Source organism: Delphinapterus leucas, chromosome 6 (genome assembly GCF_059928025.1).
Source record: "Delphinapterus leucas isolate spDelLeu-1000000601 "Yukka" chromosome 6, BTC_Dleu_Yukka2, whole genome shotgun sequence".
NCBI lineage: Eukaryota > Metazoa > Chordata > Mammalia > Artiodactyla > Monodontidae > Delphinapterus > Delphinapterus leucas.
This window is the reverse complement of record NC_143134.1, coordinates 9022722-9044369: the sequence shown is the minus strand read 5'-3', so window position 1 is coordinate 9044369 and position 21648 is coordinate 9022722. Positions and strand designations below refer to the sequence as shown.

Sequence of the window (21648 nt, the reverse complement as noted above, 5' to 3'; positions counted from 1 at the left end):
AGCAGAAAATATCCATTCCTAGTTCTACCAGGTTTCCAAGAGTAGTAACTCTCATTAACTGGGCGTCCTTTGTTTTGTGGAAAACGGACCTGAATGTGAGTGGTTGTGCAAATTTAGAGATTGGACTGTTCTCGTGAATAAAGGAAGAATATTTGGATTTCCAGGAAACAGTTTGGGAAGAGGTATGGTATGACAAGTAACACGAATGGATAGTGATGCAGAATTACTCTCATTCCAGCCAAACTCTGGAGTCAACTCAAATTCCACCTGTTATGTGGGGTCTTCCCAGGTTTTATCGAGTATTACCTATGGTTTACTTTGCACCTCTGTTGACCACGGCCTTGCATTTTTTGCATTTGCCTTTTCCTCTAAATTTTCAATTTCTGAAGGGCAGGGACACTTCTTCTCTTGCTTTCCAAAGCATTTAGGGCAGCACCTTAGGTAGAAAGTGGGCTCTAAGAATGTTTATAAAATACTAAATAGAAAAATACATGGACTCAGAGACATCTGCTCTCATCCAGCAGCTTAAAAATTCATTATTCATACAAGCAGGCTGTGCTCTGGGCATTTTCACCTGCATTTCCTGGGTAATCGCCTCAGCGGTCTTGTGAAGCTGGTGATACTAAGCTCATTTCACAGATGAGGAGATTCTGAGGCTAAGTTGTCTGAAGCCATGCGGGTCGTGTGTCGTGAAGCTGACACTCAAATCCAGATCTAACTCCCTGGCTGGAGCCTTTTCCCTTAGAGCTGAAACTGATGTAAAATAACATGTACGATTGAGGCCCTTTATTCATCTTTGCAACTGAAAAATACCTCTATTTGCAAAGGATCTTGTGGGTAAAACCAAAACTCTAAAAGCATAAGTTCTTCTTCTTATACCAATTCTAAGAGAAAAAGAAAGGGGTGTGTGTGTGTGTGTGTGTGTGTGTGTGTGTGTGAAGGAGGGATTGAGGAAATTAGAGAAAGACAGCCAAAAATAGATTCCCATTAGCTGGGTCACCAAAGTGCATTTAAGAACAGAATGTCTAATATTTAACTTCAGTAGAACCCCAGTATAGATCCCCCCTGTTATCATGAACCCCCGTTGTTTTCTGTCTCTTTTGGTGAATGCTATGGACGAGAACGGTGCCAGGCAGAGTAGACACCCTGGCCCGGCACCTGGCAGGGCAGTTGGCACGTCCAGCTCCAGCCCCAGATCCAGGACACCCAGACCGTGTCCTCGAGCGGGCAGGAGGCCGGCTGTCCAGCTCGTATGTCCCTGGCCAGTCCCTCTGAGTGTCTGAGCTGCTGCCTGCACATCCCCACCCCTCCCTCGTGGTGGGGCTTTTGGGCACACAGAGTGGCAGCCCCCGGGGTTCTGCCAGCCTGCTGCCGGCCACGGGGAGTGGGGCTAGCATGGGACGTGGCAGGGGGCCAGGCACGGTGTTGGTGGGGATGGCTTTCTCTTGATGGTATTTTGCGGGAGGGAAGGAATTAGGGTTGTCCCGTGATGGGTCACCAGCCACTGAGAAGGGACAGCATACATGAACAAAAAGAAACGGAAGCATCGCTTACGGTGAGTCACAGAACCATTGATCTTTATTCCCTGGGTTCCTCTGGCCTCAGATAAGAATCTTTAGGGAGGAAGAGTAACCGGGAGAAGAAGTTTTGTGAACTTAATTTGAGTCGTAAAGGACAGGATGACTGCAGCTTACATCTGGGTTACACTTGCAAAGGAAATATGTATCTATCATATAATCAAAATAAAGCTTAATGATCTGATGTCTGCCACAGCTACTGATATTAAGATAGGCTGAGTCATATTTTCAGATTGATGCAGAAGTGTTTATGACTACGGACCAATTACTAAATTAGTTGCTGTAAAATCTTTACAGCTTAGTAGATGGATGTCAAGGAGTTTAAGAAAAGCATGGAGGAACCTGGATTCACCCACACAGCCTCTTATGATTACCATCCAAGAGCGTCTTCACTCACGTGACTGTATGTTTTGAGGAAACAGTTGTGTAGGAAGATGAAATTGATGATAACTTTATCTTAATAACAGGTACTGTAAACTTTATCTTAGTAATATGTAGTAGAAGACCACAAAACTTAACCTCATTAGAGTAAAATCGATGGCATCAAATGACTGCTTACTCTTGAAGGCTCAAGACATTCGAATCCTAAACCCTGGTATCTGCGAATGTTACCTCACCTGCCAAAGGGGACTTTGCAGCTGTGATTAAGTGAAGGATTTTGAGATGGAGAGATTATCCTGGATTAACCTGGGAGGCTGTAAATATAATCCCACCTGCCCTTATGAGAGGTGGGCAGAGGGAGATTTGACTACAGGACAAGAAGGTGACAGGAAGCCGAAAGCAAGATGCCACAGTACTGGCTGTGAAGATGAAGGAAGGACACATGGTCCAGGGACGTGGGCGACTGCTGGCAGCTCGGAAAGCTGAAGAGGCCATCCTTCCCAGAGAGCCTCCAGGGGGAGCCAGCCCTGCTGACAGCCCCACTTTTGCCTGGTAAAACTGTTTTCAGATTCCTGACCTCCAGAACTGTAAGAGAGTACATTTGTTTTAAGCCACTACCTTGTGGTAATTTGTTATAGCAGCAACAGAAAATTAACAGTCACCATGGAATCCTTGTTTTCACGTGTCCTCCCATCCTAAACGCTTACATCACAAACTTGGTCATTCCCAGTCAGGCCCACACCCCCTCATCAAAAGATACACTTAAACCAAACCCCCCAACCCTCATAAATATCCTGCTGTTCCCCCTCTACTCTGAGATGCTGTTAAGATCATCAAGGTAGACCTTCCCCTTAGATGTGCTTCATCCTCGGAGGGTTTTTGGTGCTGTTTTGGGGAAGTTAGCATTTGATAAGATATAATGAGGAAATTTGAAGTAACATTCTGTCTGGATAAATAAAAGGCAATGGGTTATTACTGTCCTATAAGTAAATCAAGAAAGTCACTGAAGTTACCAGAAAGAATATGTTTCATAGTGTAAAAGATCATAGAAGAATTTCATGTGACTGATGCCACCTAAGGAGGATTGTAAGGAAATTATTGCTACTTGATAATTCTGTCCAGGGTCTTTCAGAATAAATGGAAAAAAGACTTGGCGATAAATTATGGAAGAAACAATAAAATATGGAGACATAATTTAGGACATTATATTTAATGTGTTATACAGCTGGGAGAGAGGAGAACAATGGAAGAAAAACAATAACAAAAGAAAAAGTAGAAAAAATTCAGGCAGTGAAAGAATCACATTCTTGTGATGTGATGAAAAGGGACCATCCGTATTGGGGAATATTAATGAAAAAATCAACACTTAAGGGACAACATATTCAAGTTTGCTTACAAGGGAAATAATCAAACTGGGATCAGAATCCTCTTCCACAAAATTCAATGTTAGAAGGCATTTGATCAGTCTTTCCAGAATTCAGAGGAAATAATTTAGGATTCAAAAGTTTTAAACCCAGCAAACTGTAATTTAAAAGAAAGGGCAAAAGAAAAAGATACCACCTACATACCCTTTTCAGATCATGATAAGAATGATTCAGCCCAGTGAAGCTGAATCAGTGCAAGGAAGTCAAGTAAAGAACAGAAGTAGTTCAATACTATTAGTACCTCAATCCACTAGTCAGCAGCCATTGAGTTTCCAGTATGTCCCCCAAATCGTGTTAATTTACACTACTGAACTCCAAGGAATTAAACAATCAAAAATACACACAAGCCAGGTTGGTACTATTGCTACGAGGTTTACAGAGGTCAATTTCTGTTCGTAGATCACATACTTAGTGAGCAATGGTGCCCAGATTCAGACCCAGTCCGGTCTGATTCCAGTCCCCGTGTTCTTTTTTTTTATTTAATTTTTTAGTTTATATTGGAGTATAGTTGATATACAATGTTGTGTTACTTTCAGGTGTACAGCAAAGTGATTCAGTTATACATATACATGTATCCATTCTTTTTTAGATTCTTTCCCCATATAGATTATTACAGAATATTGAGTATAGTTCCCTGTGCTATACAGTACATGCTTGTTGATTATCTTTTTTTTTTTTTTTTTGCGGTATGCGGGCCTCTCCCTGTTGTGTCCTCTCCCATTGCGGAGCACAGGCTCCAGACGCACAGGCTCAGCGGCCATGGCTCACGGGCCCAGCCGCTCCACGGCATGTGGGATCTTCCCGGACTGGGGCACGAACCCATGTCCCCTGCATCGGCAGGCAGACCCTCAACCACTGCGCCACCAGGGGAGCCCTGATTATCCATTTTATATATATTAGTGTGTATCTGTTAATCCCAAACTCCTAATTTATCCCTCCCCCCAATGTTTCCCTTTTGGTAGCCATAAGTTTGTTTTTGAAGATGTGGTACATATACACAGTGGAATATTACTCAGCCAAAAAAAGAATGAAATAATTCCATTTGCAGCTACATGGACAGTCCTAGAGATTATCATACGAAGTGAAGTAAGCCAGACAGAGAGAGAGACAAATATCACGTGACATCACTTACATGCTGAATCTAAAAAAAAAAAAAAAGTTACAGATGAACTTATTTATAAAACAGAAACAGACTCACAGGCTTCAAAAACCAACCCCTGTGTTCCTAACTGCTAGACTCCCTTCTTGAACATTGAAGGAATTCAAGTGGGAATTTTTTATCATTAAATAATAAACCTACACTCAATATAATCGAGTTAGCCAATAAGAACATCTCTGACAAAAAGTTAAAACATCATTTATGATCTCATTGCCTACAAATTATTGTTAAATATTTAATGTCTATAACAAAATGAAATATCTCCCACATCCTTTTCTTGTGCTTTTCCTATCTTTACATATAATTGTATTTTTCCAAATGGAATCATGTGTTACGTATTTGGTAGTCTTTTCCTGGTGTACCACTGTATAGGAGATACCTTAAAGTCTCTTCTGCTCTTTTTTTATCTTTGAAGATAAAAAGATCATGCAGCAGATCTAAAAATACTGCTCAACCTTACGTATGAATAGTCTAATTAATACTGTGTCCTAACACTCTTAATTTTCATCCATAATATACTATTTAAGAGACCTGAAATCACATTTAAATCTAGTAAACATATCCACGTGCCCAATAAGACAATGTGTAAGGGTATTTTGCAAACCTGGTTTTCTGAGGTGAGGGAGGCTCTATACTTCTTGCTTGCCGTATAGCTACTTTGCAGTTTAAACAGCACCTTTGCGTTCTTTGTTTAATTTGAAGTTATCAACAAGGCTGTATCAGGCAAGGCAAGTGTTCTTATTTCTACATTACATATAAAAACTGATGACTCAATATTTACATAACACCATTGGCTTAATGATTGGCAGACCAGAATAATAGTGTTCTGACTTTAGACCCAGTGCTTTCCCTGTATATCCTACCTCTCATTCTTCTTCTTTTTTACTCTTTGTTGATTATTATTCTTATATTTCGAAAACCTAATGCTACTTTCATATTTGTTTATGTCCCTTATAAAAAGATTAAAATATCTTAATGCCCGTAACATAGTCTAGAGGAATAGAGCATATCATAACTTCAACTTTTTAAAGGTTAACTAGGAAGCACATTCAATATAGGATCTATAGCTCAAACTCAAGGGACACATGTAGTCCTGAATTTCACTTTTAAGATAGAGATTATGTTGACATTTAATGTGTGAAGAATTGCATCTCATGGGTTTATTAGAACAATTTCTACAAAATGAGGTTGCAGCTCTTAGATGAATGGTGATTTCAGCCACTCTCCTCTAATTTGATATTTTTAGAGGTTAGTAACCAGCACTCTCAAAGCCCAATAATCTGTTTCACAGATAGAAACAGCCTCCTGGTGATAAGAATTCTTTAGCTTTCCTTAACAGAAATCAGTGATAATGTTATCTAGTGAACTGCATGTCCTTGAGATGTTAATGAGAAAAAGAATGGCTTCTTTGGCCTACCATTTACTTCCTTTTAAAACGCTGAAAGGCTACTGTGAAAAAAATCATGATGTTCTTTTCCCAACAGATTTTACCTTTATAATAATGCCTGGTTCTAGCTGGTATGACAATTTTTCTTTTCTCTGAGTTAATATAAACTAAAGCAAGAGAATATGTTTTTCTTTTTTTTAATCTCCAAACAAGCTTTATTTACATTTACTTTTAATAAGAGCTATAAAACAAATATCAACAAGCAGAAATTTAATTACATCCATGCATTTGATCTGATGAACATACTGTTCACAGTAAAGCTTTACCTGTAAATATATGTTGAAAGTACGAATTAAGCATCCGTGTTAAGCAGTGTGGCCTGTTTTCTAGATATCGTAAATTTTGTTCTGGAATTATCTGTATAGTCTCAGGAAGGGCCTATGTTTTTATTTTTATTTTTTTTTAACATCTTTATTGGAGTATAATTGCTTTACAGTGGTGTGTTAGTTTCTGCCTTATAACAAAGTGAATCAGCTATACGTATACATATATCCCCATATCCCCTCCCTCTTGCGTCTCCCTCTCACCCTCCCTATCCCACACCTCTTGGTGGTCACAAGGCACGGAGCTGATCTCCCTGTGCTAGGCATGGACTTATAAATACTACCAAATGTAAAATAGCTAGCTAGTGGGAAGCAGCCGCATAGCACAGAGAATATGGTTTTTTTTAAAAAACAATTCTCAGCTAAATAAAGTTTTGGCTGGATAATCCGTAAATTAAGTTGTTTAGCTATAAAACGAAGAAATTTTATATTTCTCTATTGAGGGAAATTTAACCCAAACAAAAGTTTTAGAGTTTTGCAATTAATTTTGATAGACATATGACTAATATATTTTACAGAGTTAGACTAATATATTTTACAGAGTTCGACTAATGGCCAGTTTGTTTAGGGCAATTTTTGCTTTGAACTGTTTTAAATAAGTATGCGGCGAAGCATTTCTATTTCATTCAGTGAGTGAAGATGTATAAATCTAAAACTAAGCAAAACCAAACACCAAAACCCAAAAACACACACAAAAAACAAAAACAAAGAATTATACTGAAGAAAAAATATGGTGTCACAATAAACATGGAAAAAATATGGAATCATAATAAAGGTGAAAATATGGAATCACATTCGTTACTAGAAGATTTCTTTATAGACATTAGCTGTGCCTCAGGCCATCATTTGCTCTGGGGATGAAGGAGGCAGAGGACCACCTTGTACCTTGACTGGTTTTACATCAGTTGGTTCACAGCTTTCTACTTCCTTAATGAAATACATTGATGGCATCATAGTAAGGAATCCAAGATCAGGGAGACATTAATTAACTTTACTAATAGATAAAATGCTTTTAAATTGTTTAAAGTATTTAAAGGTAATTTTTAATTTCTCAAGAGTACCTGGGTTCTTGGATTTACATTTTGTTATGCTTTTACTTGTAAAAGTTGGTGAAGGTTCTGATAAATAGCAATTAAGAAGTGACCTCATTGTGAAGACTAGATCTCAGAAGTCATCTAATGTTTAGGAAGGGAAAAATTCAGAAAATATTGAGGGCCATCTGATTATATGGTAAAGGTGTCCCCCTTTTTTTAATCTTCAAAGTAATCTGTCAGCTATTTGTCAAACCCCACAGTGATACCAGGATACATTCAGGAAATGATCATCACCTACTCAAGGGGGGAATCCAGTCCTTTTATTTTTTAAAGTAATTCTCAATTGGTTACTTTTACACTTTGAAGCATTGGTAATGCACCTGTAATTTTCCTACTATGCACTTAAGTACAGTGCCATAGTCTGCTCTAAATTGCATTTGACATGCTTTTATGTTACTTTTCTTCATTTAAGAAATGTAATAGCTACAGAAATGTAAGCGTAAGAGGTAAAGCAGTACTAGTATTCAGATACTTTACAAAACGTGAGAACACGTGCCGAGGAGACCAAAATCCGTCAACATTCATATGGTGCCTTATATTAAAGGGAAAATTTCTACCAAATAAAATATGGGTGTGTTGGATGCGAATCAGTTATGGGTTGCACCACATGAGACATATATTAATCTTCTTTCTGGAAAGTGAAGATTGGTAGAGAGATTCATTTCATAGACAAACAACAGGGAAAAAGTGGCAAACAGTCAAGATGTTTATATAACACTGTAGTAGGATTTTAACTTTGGTCCCTACATAGTTCCATTTCCCTGAGGCTCTAATTTTCTGGCAAAACAGTGGCTGCCAACGGCATCCACACTCCAAAGTGAAGGGTGGACCACCTGGGCGGAGGTTGCAAAGATGGTTCTAGAAACCAGTTTTGTAAATCTTAGCCACTCAGCAACCTGGAGGAGGTGAAGTGGCTCTGAAATTATAGGTGGGAGTATTTGGGTCGAGGTGATGGTGTTCTGAGACCTTCCTGTGCTGCCATGGGAACCGGGGTGAAGGGTACAGGGCGGGGGTGTCTTCAACAAGGGGGCTGCCTGGAGAACTTGAATATGTCCACAGAGTTCTGGGGACCCAGTGACACACACTGCAAATGAGGCCAAGGCCGAGACTCTGGCTAAGCAGGTGCCCAGTGTGAGGAGGACGGCTTTACTGGGGATGCCTCAACTCCAAGTGTTTATTCCATCCCAGAGCTAGTGGGGATGTAGGGCGTGTGCGTGTTTACTGGGGACCCAGTGAGAGCCCCAAAGTAGGACACGTTCGTCACAAGTCATTTTGAAGGGATCTGGCTCCAAATCGTTCTTCAGGGGGACTAATAGGAACTCTGAGAACAGACGGATAAATAAACTTCAGGAGAAGATTCCTGCCAGTGAGAGGTGTCCTGTAAACCCACAGTGGTCCCAAAGAGACATCTTCTACGGCCACAGAGCATCAGTGACTAAAACACCTGTTAAGTAAGACCCAAGACGTTCCTGAACTTTTCCCCCACGTACACACTCTTCCCCAGTCCTCGGGGTGTTGGGTGCCTCAGTCAGGGGACTCACAGGTGGAGGGGGCCACCCACAGAAGGATAAAAAACTCAGTCTCACCCTCTTTACTAATGCAGGGTTTTGACCTGAAGCTGGCAGGAGTAGGTGAGGGAGAGATGCTTTAATTAAGAAGAAATGTTGCTTTTATATATAGAATGGATAAACAAGGTCCTACTGTAGAGCACAGGGAACTATATTCAATATCCTATGATAAACCATAATGGAAAAGACTATGAAACAAAGAATTTGTATATATATGTATAACTGAATCACTTTGCTGTACAGCAGTAATTAACACAACATTGTAAATCAACTATACTTCAATAAAATAAATAAATTTAAAAAAGAAATGTTCAAAATTTTCACCTTGCACAGATCTAGATATTTTTAATTTCTATACATTAAAGATATAGTGAAAGTGATTTATGAATATTTAAGTACCAAAGAGCAAAAGTCAAGTCATGAGATCTCTTATGTGCAGAATGTTTGTGTCCCCCAAATTCATACGATGAAGCCCTAGTCCCCAGTGTGAAGGTGTTTGAAGGAGCCTTTGGGAGGTGACTAGATCTGGATGAGGTCATGAGGGTGGGGGGCCCCATGATGGGATTCATATCCTGATAAGAAGAGGAGGCCAGAGCTGAGTGTCTCTGTCGCATGAGGACACAGTGGGAAAGAGGTCTGTGAGCTGGGAAGATGGTCCTCAGCAGACCCAGAATCTGCTGTCACCTTGATCTTGGAATTGTAGGCCTTCGAACTCTGAGAAACAAATGTCGGTTTAGCTACCCCAGCCTATGAAATTTTCTTACAGCAGCCGGAGCTGACTGAGACAGGACCCAGGGGAAACTAGCCCTGTAGAGTTTAAACGGACAAAGTAGGAATCAAGTAAATGTATATATTGTTTTCTCTATGATAAGTAGTCCAAGTTTAATTTAACTACCTGAAAAAAATTGTGTTTTTCCCCCCAAAGTACCTGTTAAATAAAGTATAAATAATAGTGCATTCATTTATCTAATCAGAAAAGTTAAATTAACAATGTGTCAGATTCACTTAACAAAACCTCTTAGGACTTGCTCCCCACCTTTCACTGAAAGTCTTCATTCTGCTTTGCTCTGTTACCCGCTTTGTCGATTTTCTCAATCCGTACTTATTTCATTCCCAAAGAACTATCTAACCATGGAAACTGCAACGAACTATGAGCCATTTTGACTACAAATTATAAGGGTTTGTCTTTATTTTTTTTTTATTAAAAAAAAAAGCCCAATCTAAGAAATTCCAATGCAGCAACATATAAAAAGAATAAGTAGCATGACCAAGTGAGGTTTATTCCAAGAATGCAAGGCTGATTTGACATTCAAAAATCAGTCAATTTATTTCATCATACTGAAAGTCAAAGGAATTAGAACAGCTGAAACAGATTTGAAAAAGAAAAACAAAATTAAAGGAATAATGCTAATTGATTTTAAGAATTATTATGAAGTCACAGTAATAATGAGATTGTGGTATTGGCTAATGTTATAGAAAATAAGATCAGTGGAACAGAATAGAGAATCTAGCAATAGATCCATATAAAAACATAACTTTTTTTTTTTTGCGGTACGCGGGCCTCCCACTGTTGTGGCCTCTCCCGTTGCGGAGCACAGGCTCCGGATGCGCAGGCTCAGCGGCCATGGCTCACGGGCCCAGCCGCTCTGCGGCATGTGGGATCTTCCCGGACCGGGGCACGAACCCGTGTCCCCTGCATCGGCAGGCGGACGCTCAACCACTGCGCCACCAGGGAAGCCCAATACATAATTTTTGACAAAGTTGTAAAAGCAATTCAATGGAGAAAGAAAGTTTTTCCAAGAAATGGTGCTATAAAAACTGAACATCCATATGAAAAAAAAAATTAAGCTTGACCTATACCTCACACCTTATACAAAAATTAACCCCAAATTGATCATAGACCTAAATAGAAATGTTAACTCTGTGAAATATCTGGAAGAAAATGTAGGAGAAAATCTGCATGACTTTGGGTTAGTCAAAAATTTTTAGACATGACAACAAAAATACAATCTATAAAGAAAAAAAGATAAATTGAACTTCACCACAATTGAAAACTTTGGCTCTATGAAATATATTGTTAAAAAATGGAAAGATAAGTCACAGAATGGGAGAAAATATTTGTAAATCGCATTTTTTATGAAGCCCTTTTATCTAAAATATATAAAGGCCAATAAAAAATAAACAAACAAACAAAAAACCAACTTAGAAAATAGGTAAGCATTATAAACAGACACATTTCCAATGAAGGTATAATAAATAAGCATATGAAAAACTACGGATATCATTTACATTAAAAAATGCAAAGTAAAACTACAGTGAGATACTGCTACATACACTGCTGGTCGGAATGCAAAATTGTGGGTCACTTTGGAATAACAATTGGACAATTTCTTATAAAGTTTAAACACAGTCTTAGCATATAACCTGGCAATCCGACCCCTAGATATTTATCTAAAGCAATGGGAACTTTACTCAAAAACCTTAACTTGAGTGTTCTTAGAAGATTTGCTTGTAATTATCAAAAGTTGGAAACAAGCCATTTGTCCTTCAAGCTAAATGGATATACAGACGGCGGTATACTCATTCAAGACTGCTTTTCAGCCATAAAAAGACAGTTAGTGATTCATGCAGCAACTTGGATAACTGTTAAATGCACCCCACCAAGTGAAAGAAGCCATTTCCAGATGGGTTTATAGTCTGTGATTCCATTTATATGACAATCTGGAAAAGGTAGAACTAGAGAAAAGGTAAACAGATCAGTGTTTGCCAGGTTTGAGGGCTGGGGTGTTGGTTGACTACAAACCGGGAGTGTGGAGGATGTTTGGGGTGATGGAAGTCTCTATAAGGAAATGGATCGGATACATGACTCAAAACTTACGAGTGTATATACCACAAAGAACACATTTTACCACACATAAATTTAAATGTAACAAAATCAGCTATGAAGTAAGGGAACCCGACAGGGAATGCAGATTGTAGCAAACAAATCTGTCTAAATTACACACGAACCTTGTAGCCACAGTTAAGTGGGCTGGGAGAAGGGACGTGCCCTAAGTAACTTCACAAAATAGTGTTTGTCGGGACACTGTAAAGCTAAGGATGGAAAGAACCCAAACAACGTCCTCTCCTTTCTGACAGGGCTATGGCTTAGCAAACTGCATGTACATGTATGATGGAGTTAAACAAATGAGCACATGTATTTTAGATATTGATAGTTACCGTTTTTATTGTGTGAGAAAGAATTTGTAACTAATGGTGATGGTTAAAATGTGGGGCTGAATTAGATTGGATGTATCACTATGAAGGTAGATGATAGGTAGCTAGAGAGAGAGGGAGAGACAGAGAACCAACACCGCAGGTAACTTTAATATGAACCAGGTGTGTCGACAGGGAGGGACCTGCAAAGTCTGTTAAAATCCCTTCTGTGCCCCTTGTCTCTGCTGGCCCAGCAGACACGTGTTTATCAAACGTGTGCTTTTCCGTCTCCATGTGAATTGCCTTCCTCCCCTTTGAGGTCCCAACCCCTACCCCGCAACATTCTCTTTTATCTTTGAAGATGTTGTATAAGCTGAGGGTTTCAGCCATTTTGGCAAGTGACTCAGTTTTCCTGGGTCTCTCCCATGTATACATGCTTTTCAACTTCTGTGTGATTTTCTCCTGTTCATCTGTCTCATGTCCGTTTAATTCTTAGACCAGCCAGAAGAACCTAGATGGATAGAGGAAAATTTCTTCCTCCCTGACAGGCTTACTATTTGTACTTATTTCCCTCTGCTAAATAACTAAAGTAACATTTTCCAAAACCATTTCCATCTTTGAAGCATTCAAATTACTCCAAATCAGTATTATTATACATAAGAAAAAGACCGGGCTTCCCTGGTGGCGCAGTGGTTGAGAGTCTGCCTCCCGATGCAGGGGACACAGGTTCGTGCCCCGGACCAGGAAGATCCCACATGCCGCGGAGCGGCTGGGCGCGTGAGCCATGGCCGCTGAACCTGCGCGTCCGGAGCCTGTGCTCCGCAAGGGGAGAGGCCACAACAGTGAGAGGCCCGCGTACCGCAAAAAAAAAAAGACCAAGTCCACTAAATCAAGAAATCAGCTCCTTGCAGGAAGACTTGGCATATCTGTACATGGTCACCCTATCAGGCAGTGTCTGGAATAACACAGAATAAGGGCTGCAGGGGCCTGAGATCTCCAGGAGCTTCTACTGGCAATTAAGTTGCTGTATGTTCAGTTGTGACCACGGTTGCACCAAAAATTCCCATTTCAAAACCAGTAATTGACATGTCATTGAGGGTTCACAAATCTGACCCTTTTTTGCTTTGAAAGGACTACTGTACTCACGATGAATATTTGCTTTTTTTATGAGTTACATGCTTGATTAAACACACAGTAGTCGGTAAACAGGTGATGAAAGGTACACAGAAGGTGTGTGGCTCCAGGTACCTGTGTCTCTATCTTTCAGCACCCTTGTCTTTTTTTTTAATTTACCCTTTAAAACAATATTTTGAGACTGGCAACTAAATGAAAACTTAGCAGAATGTGTACATATATTCAGTATCTCTAAAGAACAGAGCAATAATTCAAGCACATTAATACGGTAGTGATGACAAGAACACAAGAGTCATCTACCTATAAAATACAGTAGGATTCATATATTTTTTAAACCATTACTAATACACATTTCTAAGAACAATGTGTCTGCTGGGGTTAAAGTGCTTTTTGTTAGTAACTTGAAAAAATATTTCTGCCCTGGTATCAATTCTCACTCATTTAAAAATAAAATAGTACAAACATTGCAATTGAGAGATAGGATGGTAAAATACATTGATATTCAGTTGCTTTATTACAGACTGCCACAAAATAAAGATGAAAAGACAGTCCAAAGTAGCCTGTGCGTGAAATTGATTCCCACTTTCTCCATAACAGGACAATGTAAAACACAGTATCTTGTGCACAGATAACCTAGAATTACATTTGTGTTTCGTACATGATACATGTCACGGCCTGTTAACATTTTATTTTCCTGGTTCCTTTGAGCATAATTACCAGAATGTCTGAAGGATATACATCAAAGTATAATTGAGAAGGAATATAGTCACAACTACGTGTTGTGATAAGATGGGATGCTGGAGAAGAAGATGGGTCTTAAGAAGCAGTCTTTTCTACTCCCTGGATTGAGAAAGGCATGTCCGCAAACTGTAAGCAGAGTTTTAGGAATTCCTGGAGGCAATTCGAAAGAGGCTGAGGCAGGGAGATTGCCAGCGTGAACTCTGAAAGACTTAAAAATACTCCCATAATCCTTTCTTTTTTTGGTGAATAATTACAAGGAATTTGTGCTGATAGCAGAAATCTGTGGTAGATAGAGGGCTGGGTGTTGGTCTAGAGGTGGTGCTCCAGCAATGAAAAATCAGCAAGTAACGCCCTCTAAATGGTGTCTCTCTATCTGCTTTCCCCAGTTCCCTTCGTCCCAGGAGGACGTGACTCATTAAAATCGCTCTGAGCCTCATTGCTCCAACATCATTTCTTCAGTCTTTAACCTCGTGACTTAACAAAAGAAGTACAGTTTTTGAAAGTGGTTTGTGATACTCCAATGACATTCTCCTTGTACTGTTGAAGTGGGTTGATTCATCCGAAAAAGTTAAAATATCATCAACCGTATTTCTCCTGTTCCTTGGGTTTTACAGCCCCCAGTGCTGTTGACATTTGCAGCGGGTTCTGGCTTTGCCATAATGCTTATTGAAATGAGCACAATGTATTAATGTGACGTTAATACATTGTATAACGTCAAAATCTGGAAGCCTCTAGCATTTAAAAGAAGTCAGCATATCCAGAGAGGTATGTTAGAAAGGTGTCTTATCTTCCCTAGAACCTGTGGTCCGTATACTGTAAGCACTTGGGAAAATGGAAATGACCCTACACATTGAAGCCTCATTCTTCTTCTTCCTATCATGGTAAATACTCTAAGAACTGGTAAACCAGGACCAAAAGCTTGTTCACAAGCTCCTCTTTAATGTTTTTACCTCCTACTCTGTAACTCACTCCAGGATGATGATGGCTCCTACACCATCATCAATGTGTCAATAGAATGCGTGTTTTTGACAATCATTCTCACTGTCGTGTCCCCAAGACATAGAAGCTAGAGCAAAGATAGAAGCAGGGGACCAGGTAGGAGGCTACTGCATGGAGTCGGCAAATGATGACGTTGCTGGCATGGACCAGGGCAGTTGGAGAGGGAGTGATGAGAGGTGGTCCTATAATGAATACTGTGAATGTGTAGAGCCAAAAGGTTGTGCTGATGGATTGTTTGTAAGGTATGAGAGAGACAGAGGAATCAGGGATAACTCCGATTTTTAGGTTTTTACTTTTCTTTTCCCCCTTTGACCTAAAAGGAGGATAGAGTTTTCACTTCCTGTGTAGATACCTGGTTTTACGAATCTGGGGTTTGGGCATAGATGCTGGGTTGAGGTACATATTCAAAGAAGACTCTGTGTGTACGTTGTAATTAAAACCGTCAGATCGGGCACAATGACCAAAAGAGTGGCTATAAGTTGGAAAGAGAAAAGTCTCCAGAATTTAGCCCTGGGGCTTTGCTGGCAAAAGGAGACTGTGTCAGACCACACTCATATCTAGCAAGAAAAGGCATGAGAGTCGGGTATGGGGTCAGGAACATGGAGGTCGCTGCTTACCTCTGTCGGACCCTTCAGGCGGAGGGGCTTTGGGTGAAAGCCCAGTTAGGATGGAGTCAGAGATTTGGAGGAAAGGAATTGGATACAAAGGAATTGGATGCAATTCCTACAATGAGGCCTTTTGCCATAAAAAATAGAATTTGGCAATAATTGATGCGGGAAGTAGGATTGTGAAATTTTTTAGCATGGTAGAAACTATTTAGAAGTAAATGTTATACTGAGTTTAAGATAATATATTTCCACCCATGAAACTTTTGATGTTATTAAAATTTATGCATAAATGTTATGAATAATCACACACATATATGAATATACATATATATGTCCCTATGACTATGTGTAGGAACAATCACACACACATATATGAATATACATATATATGTAGCTATGAATATGTGTAATGGGTGCAAACTCAGCCTCCCTTCCAGAAGCCGTGTACCGGGCTGTTGAAAGCCAGGGCTTTTGCATTAGTTGGGTTCAGGCTTTGGCACAACTACTTAATTAAAGCTGTTAATAAAGTTCACCTTTCCAGGTGCTATTTATGCTCCTGGTCTTCTTGGTGTTTTGCCTGCCACTTAATTCTCAAGAGACTCTTCTAATACACGTGCTATGATAACACCCATTTTACAGGTAGGAAAGTTGAGATGCAGAAAGATTAAGTACCTTGTCCTCAGTCATGGATCCTCAGGGTAAAGCTGGCCTGAGTGCTTGTTCAATTATTATTCTACAGTCATGTTTGCCCAGCCCTTACCACAAAAGCAATCTATAGCTGTTAAAAGGGAGTTTTAAAATTTTAACCGACATGCTTACATATCACAACTAGGAAAAAGTGACTGCATTTAATTTTCCAATCTAATACGTGTTAATTCAACAGAAGCTTCAGTTAAAGTGGAGGCCCTAACCAGTATGATTCATAACTTTTGTTGAATCCTAGTGTGTAAAGTTCAGACAGTGCAGTCTTGTGATAGTAAAAAGCAATCTACAGTATGAATAACCTTTTATTAATATTTGTTCAGTGAGTCGTATTGCAGATAAGCCATCAAAATCAGATTTCTTGGTTGGAATGTTTCTCCCAGGAATCCCTTTCAATAGGAGAAACCTGCTTTTAAAATGATCTTGCTTTTAAATCAGCTATACTCCAATAAAAATTTAAAAAGTAAAGATCTTGCCCCTCAGCAGCTTCTGCCCCCACGGGAGGCCTGCTCGGCCTGCGGCCCCTCCTGGATTGAAAGCCCGGAATTTGCTTCTGATTTACTGAGTGTCTGCCTTCACCACCTGCCATTCACACCTGAGCCGCAGCGCAGTTACTTCATGTTAGTTGGGCTAACATGCAGGATGTCTCGCTGCCCATGCTGGACGTTGCCTCAGTTGCTGATGTTCGACTGTTGTTGAGTCATTCTGGGAGCACATTTATGAGTAAGAGCATCTTTGTGAAGATACTGGTGCGCATTTTCTCTCTTAATTGGGCTCACAAAGGATCTGCTCTTTCCTTCATAGCGTAAAGTCTATATTATGTAGGATAATCACGCTTAGGCGTGTTTGACCTCCTTCTGCTGGGAAAATTATCTAACTTCTCTAAGCCTCAGTATATTCATATGGAAAATGGGGATGATAATACTTTCCTTGAAGATTGTGAAGCCTAAAAATAATACACGTAAAACCACTGAGCAGAGTATCTGGAGCCTCCAAGAAGAATGGCAAAACCCTTGCATGTTCAATGGTATTTTTGTAAAAAGATTTTCTGTGACTATTAAATTAGAGAAGGCACACAAAGCTCCTGAAGTTTAGTAGAGACTCAGGAAATTTTAATAGTTTCTCTCTACGTAATAGAGAATGTTAATTCACGTTCTGAATATGCATTCCATATGTTATATTGCTTGTGATACGCCTCTGTGTAACTTTTTTCTGTTAGTCAATAAATACGGTAGAAATAGGAAAGCTGTCAAAAGAAAAGGAAAAGGAATAGGACTAAAGTCTCCTTAGAGGCATAAAGGAAGGGTGTAACCCAATAAAGAAATCTATAGTAAATATAATGCTTCTGTACAAAAAAAGGGGGGGATCAGTTGATGACAAAACAGGACAACGGCAGCCAGCAATTTCTCTAGAAGAATCAGGGCAATATATTTGGAAGAGGCAGTATATTTTAGTGGACAAGAAGAGCTTGAGTTACAATGACAGAGAGATACCTGGTTTAGATCCTGGCTTGGGCAAGTTTTTTTTAACACTGCAGTGAAATTTCCTCTGCTCCAAGAAGTAAATTATAATAACATCTTCCTGAAGGGGGATTCATATCTGGCTAATAAAGAGATCAAAACAATTCCAGGGCTTCCCTGGTGGCGCAGTGGTTGAGAATCTGCCTGCTAATGGAGGGGACACGGGTTCGAGCCCTGGTCTGGGAGGATCCCACATGCCGCGGAGCAACTGGGCCCGTGAGCCACAACTACTGAGCCTGCGCGTCTGGAGCCTGTGCTCCTCAACGAGAGAGGCCACGATAGTGAGAGGCCCGCGCACCGCGATGAAGAGTGGCCGCCGCTTGCCACAACTAGAGAAAGCCCTCGCACGGAAACGAAGACCCAACACAGCAAAAATAAATGAATTAATTAATAAACTCCTACCCCCAACATCTTCTTAAAAAAAAAAAAAAAATTCCAGGCTTGCCAAAATCCTTTAATTAAGTCTTGCTTTCAATAGACAGTTTTACAGCTAAGCACATAGTAAAATACTTGCGTGCGTCAAGGGTAAATTTACCATCCCAGTGTAACTAACTCAAATTACCTTAATCATTGAGGATCATCTAACTCCATAATTCTAGAAAGTAATTTTAAAGGAGTGCATATGCTTATTTCTTATAGAAATATAACTACCTTTCTATAATTCTTGCCTCTTGCTTGATTTATATTTAAATTTTCTGTATTTTGTAACTGACATAACACATTACTTTGGTGTTCTCAAAAATAGTCATGCATTTATACGAAGGGGGTAAATTCAGACGTCATGTATATTGAATTAGAACTGCAGAGCAAAGGGGCTGGGAGTCTGTTTTTAAGAAGCCACCCAGTCAATAATTATCTGCACTGTGATATGAGGACTTCCGCTTTCCTGCCCATGGAAGAGCTTATCTTTTGCTTAAGGACGCCAGACCCAGAATGGAGATTAAACAGACGAACTTAACCTCAAATATTGGTCTCTTTAATACCAAATTTTTACGAATTGGACCATATATCTTAAGAATATAAATGATTGCTCTAAAATATAATAATATTGATGATGTAAAACCATTTTATCATCAAAACTTGCTGAGATAATACATAAAACCTAACATCTGGCCCTGAAATAGCTGATCAAAATACTTAAAGTGAGGGCTTCCCTGGTGGCGCAGTGGTTGGAAGTCTGCCTGCCGATGCAGGGGACACGGGTTCGTGCCCCGGTCCCGGAGGATCCCACATGCCGCGGAGTGGCTAGGCCCGTGAGCCATGGCCGCTGAGCGTGCGCGTCTGGAGCCTGTGCTCTGCGACGGGAGAGGCCACAACAGTGAGAAGCCCACGTACCGCAAAAAAAAAAAAAAAAAAAACTTAAAGTGAATTTTCAGGTTTGCTCCAATCCAGCTTTTTAATCTCTGATTTTTTTTCTTTTTTAATCTCCGGTATTCTTTATCTGTTCCAGAAGCATGGCAAATTATTGCATTTCTTTGTTTTTTTGGTTTGTTTTGTTTTGTTTTGCGTTATACGGGCCTCTCACTGTTGTGGCCTCTCCCGTTGCGGAGCACAGGCTCCGGACGCGCAGGCTACCGGCCATGGCTCACGGGCCTAGCCGCTCCGCGGCATGTGGGGTCTTCCCGGACCGGGGCACGAACCCGTGTTCCCTGCATCGGCAGGCGGACTCTCAACCACTGCGCTACCAGGGAAGCCCCAAATTATTGCATTTCTTTAAAAGCTTGTTATCATTGGTAACTTTTAACAATCCCTGAAATATAATTTAAATATCCTATAAATGTTTATTTTGATACATTGGCATATAAATGTTAATATAAAAACCATACATGGCACACAGAATATAGTATTAATTACTTCCAAATAATTGTACTAGAATGAATAGAAAGGGAGAAAATTTCTATTCATTCAAGTACAATTATTTGGAAGTAATAGTTGGGAGAAAGCAACCTGATTTTTACAAACTAAATCATTTACTGTACTGGCCTAAATTACCTAATGGCTTTTATTTCTGTGGTGAAATGTAACTGCCTCACAATTAATAAGACAAAAAAGTAAGTTTCAACTGCAAATGAGATCCTGAAATCTCAAGATAAAATTAAGATTCTTGAGCCAACAGTGATGGAAAGTGGCCGCATTTAGGTACTCCTTCAATATTTGAGAAACAATATAAGTAAATAAAATTTTCTAGGAATTAATACTTCGTAAATAACATTATTTTTGTGCCAAAGTTTAACCAAATAGTTATGCTGTATTTTTTGCATAAAATTTTTGCATTAAAAATGCAAGGCTTCCTGAAAGCATATTTCATAATACAGATTTCTAAAACATCGTCATCAACACACAACACATTTATGTGTAATTTCCAAGAGCACGTGAAATGGATATCTTTTCAAACAGTGTATATTTAGATAACTCAGTGTCTATGTAGGCTCTTCCAAAGTTCGTGGACCATTAGAGCAATTGGGTCAAAATGATTCGGACAAGGAAGAAAAATAAAATGACTAAACTGAGTTTTGCATTTGCTTAAATTCAGCAGATAATTAGTCAAAAATGAACTGTACTTTCTGAAGATATCATGGATTTAAAATAAAAATGAACAATCACGTTTATTTTTAGTTCCTTATAGAAAATAAATATGGAGACAAAAACATCTTGTTATAACTTCAGTTAGAATTCTGAGTCAGGTTACTTAAGAAAGTAGGCGTCACTAAATTGCCTCTAGAGAACAATACATTACTTCAAAATTAGCACGAATTTGACATTTAATAGTATTAGCTTTGTTTAATGGTTACACTGAGCATCTACTAATTAAAACTTTAATGAAGATAAATTAGAACACCAATATTTCCTGTTGAAAATGTCAAGTCCTGCAAATGAAATTTTATAGACAAGGTTCAAATCTCAAAGGACTGGAAAGTTTTACAGAAATAGCCATTATACTTACATAGTCTCCACAGAACATTTTGCTGTTAGTGGTTAAGTTCAGAGCAGTTCAGAAGGTCTTTGGTGTGTGGTCAGATGAATAGACTTGTTTCACTGTGTCACTAGAACAAAGTGAAGTTCACTGTTCAATCCAATTTAAATATGTCCACTGTCCACCTCAGTTTCTCAGGCAAGAAAGTGAAGGGTCAGTTCTGGACACAGCAGGTCTCAAGACACAGCATTTATACTTAGCTACCAGTCACAGGTGAGTAGGCAGAATCTGTGTACAAAACAAATAGAACCAGTAGCCTAGCCCCTGGCCCCATGTTGATATAAGAAACATAAATTAGCGAACCAATGAAAGAAGTGTAATCTTTTGAGAAGGCTGGTGACTTATGGAAAGTAGGTTGATTAACCACGAAGTTAATGATTTATTTTCTGCTTTGTCGTTTTTTAACACCCAGACTCTTTCAGGTACTCAAGCCCCTAGCTTCATGCTTGAAGTTGGTAGATTTTATGTGCATCTATACCATTCTCTAAATTCTCTAAATGTTTTGAACTATTATGTATCCCGTCATATGGTAAAAAATAATTGATTTAGGACAGAATTGATTACCCAGCAGGAAAAGTCTTTGGAGAAGTCATATATGCACCATGATTTTCACACTTTCATATATATATTATTTTAATATTTAACTTTATTACTTTTTTTTTTTTTTTTTTGTGCTGTATGCGGGCCTCTCACTGTTGCGGCCCCTCCCGTTGCGGAGCACAGGCTCCGGACGCGCAGGCCCAGTGGCCATGGCTCACAGGCCCAGCCGCTCCGCGGCATGTGGGATCTTCCGGGACCGGGG

At 39.5% G+C, this 21648-nt stretch overlaps 1 protein-coding gene across 1 annotated transcript in view; it reads right to left on the bottom strand.

The window, feature by feature from the left end:
* Positions 1–21648, bottom strand: part of ANXA10 (annexin A10) — a 100134-nt gene that overhangs the window by 45093 nt on the left and 33393 nt on the right. The window lies entirely within an intron of this gene.